The sequence below is a fragment of the Tetrao urogallus genome (genome assembly GCF_951394365.1).
Source record: "Tetrao urogallus genome assembly, chromosome: 5".
Lineage (NCBI taxonomy): Eukaryota > Metazoa > Chordata > Aves > Galliformes > Phasianidae > Tetrao > Tetrao urogallus.
This window is the reverse complement of record NC_136818.1, coordinates 38,175,033-38,183,842: the sequence shown is the minus strand read 5'-3', so window position 1 is coordinate 38,183,842 and position 8,810 is coordinate 38,175,033.

Genomic DNA, 8,810 nt, shown 5'->3' with positions numbered 1-8,810 from the left:
GCCTTTGACAGCTCATCTGGTGGGAATAATGAGTAATTTATGTAGCATTCCCCGCTTCAGATTATCGAGTGGCTAGACCAAAGCTGGGAAACACTCCAGGTCCAAATCAGATACAACAAAGAGGACATTTGTAGTCCTTTGTGTATTCCTGTATTGTATTCGTTTTTATTAATTTCCTGATAGTGGAAGCAATCGGGGCAGGGAACAGAAGGTCTCACGTCCCGCTCTGTCCTCGTGGTGGTCTCTGCGGTTGTCGGGGCCAGCACAGCTGTGGTGGGATGGCCTCGCTGCCTTCAGCCGGGGTCCCCTCTCAAGGCCAGCAGCAAGGCACTGGGGAGGGGAGCAAATGCATGAAGTGCTTCCTCCAGCCACCATCGCCAGTTGCTCCATGTTCTGTGCGTGCACCCAGAGCAGGCTTTTGGAGTGGCCTCACAGTGTAGTGTTGTAACTGTGCAGCTAACTTGGAACATCCTTCTGTGCATTTGCCTGAAGAGAAATACCTCCTTTCTGTATAAACAAACCAAGAGAGAGAACCAACGCAATGCAAATAAACACCTGAGAGGCATTTTCCTATGGCAATGACTCCAGAGTAAGTGCTTGGAAGAGCTCTGCTTAGAGAGAAAAAAGGGAATTTCAGCTTGCAATATATTTTGCCTGTTCTGCTGCTAAAGCAGTCGCGTGCTATCCATAACACTTAGGGGCATATTGCTTTACAGACTGCAAACAGCCTCTTTGGGTGACTATTAAGCAGACTTAACTGTATCCTCATTGCATTTATTCACAGCAGCTCAGATTATTGAAAGCAATGCTACTTTTCCACTGGAAATCTTGGTAGCCACTCTGGTATTCCCAGCGGTTTCCAAACACGTAAGTCCTTGAAAGAAATAGACCAACAGATTCTCTGAGCCAGATTCTCTCCCACTGCAATCCCTTTACACCATTGCATTTGTCTTTTGCAGAGAGCGTTGCTCCAGTTTTATACCAGCGCAGCCAGAAATAGAATTAGGTCTCCCTCCTCCAGCCAACATTATTCAGAGTAAATCCTCTTCGGCAAAGGAAGCAGCCAGCTAGCTGCCAGTTCTTGGCAGGTCTGCAGAGCCCTGGCATCGATGTCAGTTTTAGAAGTTGAAGATTCACATGGGGTTTAATGAGAGGTATTAGAAATTTCTTAAAATGAATTAGCACATTTTAAATCTAAAGCAGCCACTAGGATGGGCCCTCTGTACTCCCATGTGCATTTGGTATGTGCTAAGGAAGGAAACTGAAAACAACTTGCTCATTTTCTCCACTCTGATGCTAATTTACTATGTTAGTGTCTTGGTATCTCAGTTTATCTGTAATAATGGACAAGCCACTTACCTGGACACTCCACCACAGGGCAGTAAGGCCTATTGGATGTCTCCTGCAATAGTAACTGCAATTGTAGCAACCTCTATCAAGATGGCTTGGTGTTCAAAGGAGCAATGGTTATTCTGCTTTTTACAGTGTGGAAAATGAAGCTGAGACTGGAGGTGCCCCATCACAGCAGGCTCGTGGTGGCAGCCAAGCTCCCTGGAGCTCTTTCAGGGCATGGAGCGCAAAGTCAGGGCAGCTGCTGAGTCATTTCCATATGTATCATTAAGCTTGCCAAGTCTATCGGAGCGTCAGGAGCTACCTGTCAGGAACTACCTTGTTCCCTGCAGCTACGCAGAGCATTGTGAATGGGATGGACTGTGGTCTGCTGGCAGGATCAGGGCTGGTTGCCTCTGTTGTTAGAAGTGGAGATATAATCCGTAGCTCTCCTCTGTAGTATTCCATTTCCATACAGTTGCTGATGTACTCTTCTTTACCCTGTTTGCTGTGTATCAATATGAGTCGAAATTCTCCCTCCTTTTAAGCAAAAGGCTACTATTCCTTTCCATTCCACACAATGGAATACCTGCTGTCTGCTTAAATGCCAATAACAAAACCTCTGTGTTTGCAATGAGGTGGAGGCAAGATGATGTCAAGTGACTCATGGTTAATATGCAAGTGTATGAAAGCCAAACTAGCCCTTGGATAGCTGTGGATAATTCTTTCCATCCCATAAAAGACTGGTAGTTCATACTGTTTTTCATATTTTATTTGCTGGATTTCCATACCAATTATGGTATTTACTTAAAATAACAAGTTATGTGAGTTCGTCCAATTCCCAAGAACCCCACTGCCATTTTCATTAGGAGCTACAATTAGTGACACTATTATGTTGTTCATGTCCACAGGCATCCTGAGCGTTAGACCCATATCCTGTGCATAGTTTTCTCTTGTGTTACCTGGCAGTTGTCTGCTTGTATTCCCTCGCTTCAGTTCGCTACCAACCAGAAATTACACACTTGTAAAAGAGGCGTGCTGTTCTGCTGCAGTGACTCTATGGCTTTGCTCGCAGCTTTCTTTTTTTGTGTGTTACTAGAAATCAAAGTTTCTCTACATACAGCATGAGCGCTTTTGCTGATTACAACTTAGAGGTAGATTCTGAATTGAATCCTCAGTGCAAGGGTGAAGGTTAAGTGTGCCGACAACTTGTGGTCTTGTGGTACATTCCTTTGGAGCTGGAGCTGAGAGGGGTAATGGATGGCTCCATTTGCAAATGCTGCACGCAGCACATCTCGGTAGCAAGCAACCATGTTTGCTGCAGCTCCTCGCACAAGTGGGACAACCCACACTGATGTGTAACTGCTGTGCATACTCGCTGGGTAGCATGGTTTGACTTGCAGCCCAGAGATACTGTGGCTTGACTGGATAAGAAATACTTTGGGGTTTTAGTTACAAGCTGCGTGTATCCTGGCATGGTATGCCTGCCTTTCTCAATGCCATTTTCAGGAGCTGCACACTACCCCATACATATCCACACAGGTGGGAAGGGCTCGCAGCAGAGCTCTGCGATGCTGTTTTTGTGGCAACGTACTCATAGCATGGTGCTCAGAAGCTAGGTTTGAGCTGTGTCTGTCAACAGCTGTGGCAAACTGAACTGCAGATAATCTAAACAGGATGCTTGCAGAAGATTGCAGTCACTGTATCTCTGTCAGAACCAAGGCAGACTGGCCTGAAGGTAAATCTGGAAGAAACCCTTGCTCTAAGCCCCATTTGAACGTGTTCTTCATTTCCAAGTTGACCAACTGGAGCGCCAACCTGCCTCAAATTTCATAGTCAAGATTTTGTACTGAGATTATGAGCAAAGTGGGTCAGCTATTCAGAGCTGGTGTTTGTTTGAATACTGGATTTGTACTGATTTCTTGTTATCTGAACTGACCATTGCTTCCTAGAAACAGAATTCTGCCTGCGGATTGCTCTGCGAGCGGCAGTGTGTGTGGGTGTGCTCTCATGTTACCGTGGGGCACTCCTCCCGTGCTGCCAGCTCCTGAGTGCTGCTTGTTGGGGTGGGGAGCTGCTCAGGACAGGGGGAGTCACTGCCAGCATGGAAGTGGGGCTCTGTCAGATGCACTGAAACATAGTTAGGACATCTAGCATGGTCTGGGAGAAAAACCGCCACCTTTTAAATACATTTTTGCAACCTTAAAAGCTTCCTGAAGCTTTCTTGGGGCAGCAGGGTTCATCAGGACCATATGTGTGTTGCACTGGTAAATGTGACAGTGATGGATGTAACATGTCCACAGATTCCTGTGTCTCTTGCTTGGGTGCATGTTGCCACAGCTTGAATTGTTCTGCCTTGGGATGGGCAGTGCAGCAGCCCCCAGGCAGAGGCCACAAGGAGGTCCCCTCCTGCACCTTTTGCCCATGCCTTTCTTCCCTGTGGCAGAACGTGGCACCCTGGGCACATCCCTACAGCTCTGTACCAGAGGCGTCTCCTCGCCGGCCAGGGAGCTCCTCGGCACAGATCCGCACTCCGGGCCATGAAGGAGCAGGCAGGTGCGTGCTAAAAGCAAAGGGCCATTTGGCATGTAGTCGTTAGCTGTCGCCGAGTGCATTAGGCCTCTTATGTCTTTCAGAAAGTCATCGTTTTATAACAGAAAATTGCCATTTTATTCCAAGCAGACTTAATTTCTATAATAAGAATAAAGTCTTTCAACTGGGGTCAGGAAGAAGCAGACTGAGGTGCTCAGCAGGGGAGCAGGAACTGCGGGCACACAAGGGAGCACGGAGGGGGTGCAGGGCAGCATGTGGGTACCCACAGCTCGAGGACTTCATCCCAGCACCTGGTGCTGCCGAGGCGGCATGCCTAGGGGAGAGGAAAACCAGTGTTTTTTTCCCAGGGCATTAAAATCCTCGTGTGTCACCAACACGCTCTGCCTCAGCCTTTAGCTGTCAGAGTGCAAAACGCTGCTTTTTGCCAGCGGCCAATGGGTAGCGTACAGGGCTGGCTCTCCCTGCTGAGGAAATGTGGATTATTTGTTCTGTTTGTGCCGTGGTGAGACTGCCACAGCTGATGCTTTCACTGCATGTGACCACTAGTAACACTTCATTGGTCTCTTCTTCAATAAGCATCTCTAGCTCTCTTAATTGAACGACACCCGCACCTCTTTGGTAAGGTCCTCTGTTACCCGGTACCCAGCCTGAGCGGAGCGAGCAAACGCAGCGCGGGGCAGAGCCAGGCACGGCGTGCGGCGCCGATTCGTTGTCAGCCATCACCACCTAGCGGCCGGGGCTCCCCCTCCTTTCGCCTGCCAACTTTGCTTCAAGTTTTTTTCCCCTGAAAAGGGAATTTTCAGCTTAAGCTCACGTGTGCTGGGCTCACTCTGAACTCACACTGGCTTGTACGACAATGGGACCGTCCCTCCTGGCACCTGAACCCCACGGGTGCCTCTCAGGCACCTCAGCTGCTCACACAGAAAAATGGGAAGGTGTCAGCTTTTGCCCTGGAGATGGATGAGCTTTCTGTACCACCCTGATTCACATGCAAAACAGTCCCAGACATGAGATCCGGGAAGATGTATCCACAACGTAGGTTTTCATCTACTTGCAACAAAAGGAACATTTTAGGTCTGAAAAATGAAAAATAAAACCCATTCTTATAAGTGCTTTCATGATGCACCTTGGAAAACCAGGGGTGGGAATGCCATGTGTATAGGGCAGGATGGACACCTCAAATTCCTTGTTAACAAAGCAGTGAAGCTGCTGAAGCCCAGTGAAAGAACAGAAGGGAGCAGAGCCTGTTGGGCGTCCTTCTTTAGCACGTGCCGCGTTAATCTGTTTTGACTGCGCCAGTTGTATCTTCCTCTTCATTGTCCCCACCTACGGTTCTGGAAACATGAACTCCTGCCTGTCCTTCAGCCATTGCTCTGCCCACCTCCCTGGGACCTGGCTTCGCCTTCTGCCCGCTGCCCTCAGCTGCCCTCCGCAGAGACATGGCTCTGCTGAAATGCAGGCGATGGCTTCCAACAATTTTTTCTTTAAGTAGGGCAAGGCTGTGATAAAGCCTGTTCTTAGTGGTTGTGTGGTCACCATGGCAATTAAATGAACTGACAAAGGAGTTACAGTTCCTTCATTATAACTGGGATGGCGATTCTAATTATTTGATAACGTGTGAAGCCTGTAGGAGTACGTCGGCACAGTGCTTTGCAGATGGACCTGGTTGCGCCTGCAACCATGGGTCCTTTGGCTCCCAGCATGGCTGAAACATTTCCTTGGCCACGGGACAGGTGGGGGACGGGGGTACCATTCCCAACACTGCCCTTTGAGGAAGATCCTCAGCGCCTTTAAAGCCCGTTTTCAGAACATGCTGCATGCAGCAGACTTTTTCAGCATTCCCCTGCACCTCTTGTCCAGAGGTGCACCAAACCATTTGCAGTGCTGGTAGGAGCCTGAGCAGCCTTGGGAAGTGAGGAGCTATGGGGGCAGGCACAGATGTACTGAGGAGCTGCTTTGCGCAGAAGTGGTTCAGGTCCTTTAAGCTGTGAGTTATTTGGGTTCCTTATGCCCCAGGCTGGTCCCTGCACAGGGCCCCTGGCCGGGGGTGGCCCTGCGTGGCTTGGCTCAGATGCCTCTGGGCAGCCTGGCTGCGGGCAGGACTGAGGCTGGCGCGTGCTTCTGCCCAACAGGTGCCTGCAGAGCACTTCTCACAGGGGAGAAGGGCAGACCCTGGGCTGCTTGTGTCTCCTTGGAGAGACACTCAGCTGGTAATTCAAGAGACCAGGCTACGAAACGTGGCTAGCTAGAGGGTGGCATTAGCAGCAAAATGGGAAAGGACATTTTGTTCATGTCACAACAGGATCTATTTTTGAGAGTTTGTTGCATGTTTCATGTCATAAAATCATTTCTGGAATTATTTTTTCTTAAAAAAAAAAAAAAAAAAAAAAAAAAAAAAAAAAAAAAAAGATGCCTATGCCTGCTGCAGAAAGCACTAAAATAGTCCACTCCAACCACTTCAGACAGGATGTATGGAAATAATCAGCATTAGCCTGATGTAAGAACAAATAGAAGCAACTATTTGGTGACGCAGAATAAAGAGAGAGAATAGTGGGACTTCACTCAAGAAGAGCTGGTTGCACTGGAAGGGATTATTAGAGATAATACAAGTGCTAATTTGTTTGACTTGGTAACTGCTCTAATTGGTCATCCCACTGAGTACAAATATCGGAGTGGAGTATTTCCAGTAACTCTTGAAAACAAAACAAATGTCTTTAGATCTGCTATGGCAGGAGAAGGTTGTTTTTACTACTGAGATGGGGGGGTAGAGGGGACAGATACCATCAAGTGCTTCAAAAACGCGTTCTCTTTGGCTGGCAGGAGCATCTCAGAATCATTGTGGTTTGTGCGTGAAGAGCTCTCATTAGAGGTCTGGTTTTCAATTAGTCTCTTGTTTCCCTGGCTGATAACGTTATGTGTGTTAGAACATTTTGTTTTAAGCAAAGGTCACCTGTAAGGGCCCAGCCTGCACACATACTGCTCTGAGGTGACCTTAGTTATTGACAAGGTGTTCTAAAAATGTCTGGGAACTGGGCATCCAGCTCCTACTCAATTTCCCTCTGTGCAAGGAGCAAGACCAAGTCCAAAGGGGACTATTCTTTGCTGCCTTTTTTCTCTGCTATTGCATAGGCTTTTTAAAAAACACTGTGTTTTCACAAAGTTAAACAACACCGTAATGAGAAATATAACTTTATTATTAGAATGGTTATATTCTAAAAACTTTTACCTGGGGTTACAGTGCAATCCAATTTCTCTCCAATTAACTAACCTAGCATCTGTTCAGCAAGTAACTATAAATTAGGATTTGAAAAGTTTAAGAACATGCAACTTCTTTTACTCTCTTTTTTCTCTTTCCCCCAAAAAAGGACAACTTACAGTCAAGATTTTGGCGCAATAAATAATAAAATAAATATCTCATTAGTGAACTAGTAGTTGCACTTAACTTTGGTGACAAACAGAGTAGATAGGCATGTAAAAATAATACTTTCAGTGTCAAGTGAGTTAAGGAATGGAATAACATATTTACTTTCTAAAGATCACTTTCATTATCCTTAAAAAACGGTTCTTTTCATGTCCGTAGAAAGTGGGAGCAGAAGAAATGAAAAGTAGTTTCTATGATGTGGTTTGCCTAAGAATGTTCTCATTACGCATGACCTGACCAAAACCCATGCAACACAACTGACAAATCCTTTCCACCACAATGGTTAGCATGAGGCCAAGTGTGGCCTTGTGACAGAGTTAAATATTAAAATGTCAAACAAATTTTGCAAACAAAATACCTGAATTTGTTTCACACTGTGACTTTCTATCAAAACGATGTTGAGAATCTTTAAACATATATTGGATTGTTCCACAAACACCACTTAAAATAGAAGTGAGGAATAATACTCTTTCTTCACTCTGCTACTTTCTGGGAGCTCTGTGCACTGACAGATGTATGACATCTGTAGTTACCTGATCTGAGATAACAGATTGGTCATCTGCTCTAAAAATATTGCAGCTCAGGTGCTTATTGCAGCAGTAATCATAGCGACACGCTGTCTTTTAAAACTCATTTCTGCTTACAGTCAGTTATAAAAATGAAAAACATTTTTCACAAATCTCTAGACACATACTGTAAAAATCACCTTCCACAAAAACAATTTTACATCTGTTATATGAGCATTTAAAAATAAATTACACAGACCTGTCCCACCTATTCTTTTTCTTGAGAAAACAAATCCCATTGGTAACATGGACAGGATGTTCCTTTCTGTAGACATGGTATGAGGATTCATGTTACCAAAAAACTGTACACATGGAAAAATCATCTTGATATATACTCTGATAAATAAGGATCCTTTTAATTGGCACAAACCACTGTAAACTCAGGTATTCCCATCCTGCAGTCTTCCTCGCTCTCGGGTTTGCAGTTGAAATTCCAGAATCTATTATCCTTGGAAGGATTCTTCATGGAGATTAAAATCTGAAGGGTTTCAGTTATGATCACAGCTGCTCCAGCCCTCTCATGCTTCACACCAGGCGCAGCCTCACACAGGGTGCCATGCAATGCAATGTGCTGCTCTGGTCTGCCACTCGCTGCCCTCCAGCTGCTGCTGCTTGCTGCCAGCTGCCGCCCGGACTCAGCGCGCACCATGCAGATGAGGGCTGCACTGCCAGGTCTACAGAAGCGCCCAACAGGCAGGGTAGCAATCTGCTGCTGTTAATAGCCTCCAAGCAACTCAGGTAAGCTTTCTGCATCTAAGTATGCCTGCAAAGGTAGCAGTTAATCATTGATCTTATACCCATCTAAGCTGGAAGAGTGATTATTTGGGTGCCGATTAAATGGATTCTTCTGAACTTCAGCAACAGCATAGATGGAAAATAAATTACCAAGCCACATGCTGGCACTAAAATAATTAAACATACAGCCACAGTATTGCCCCGCA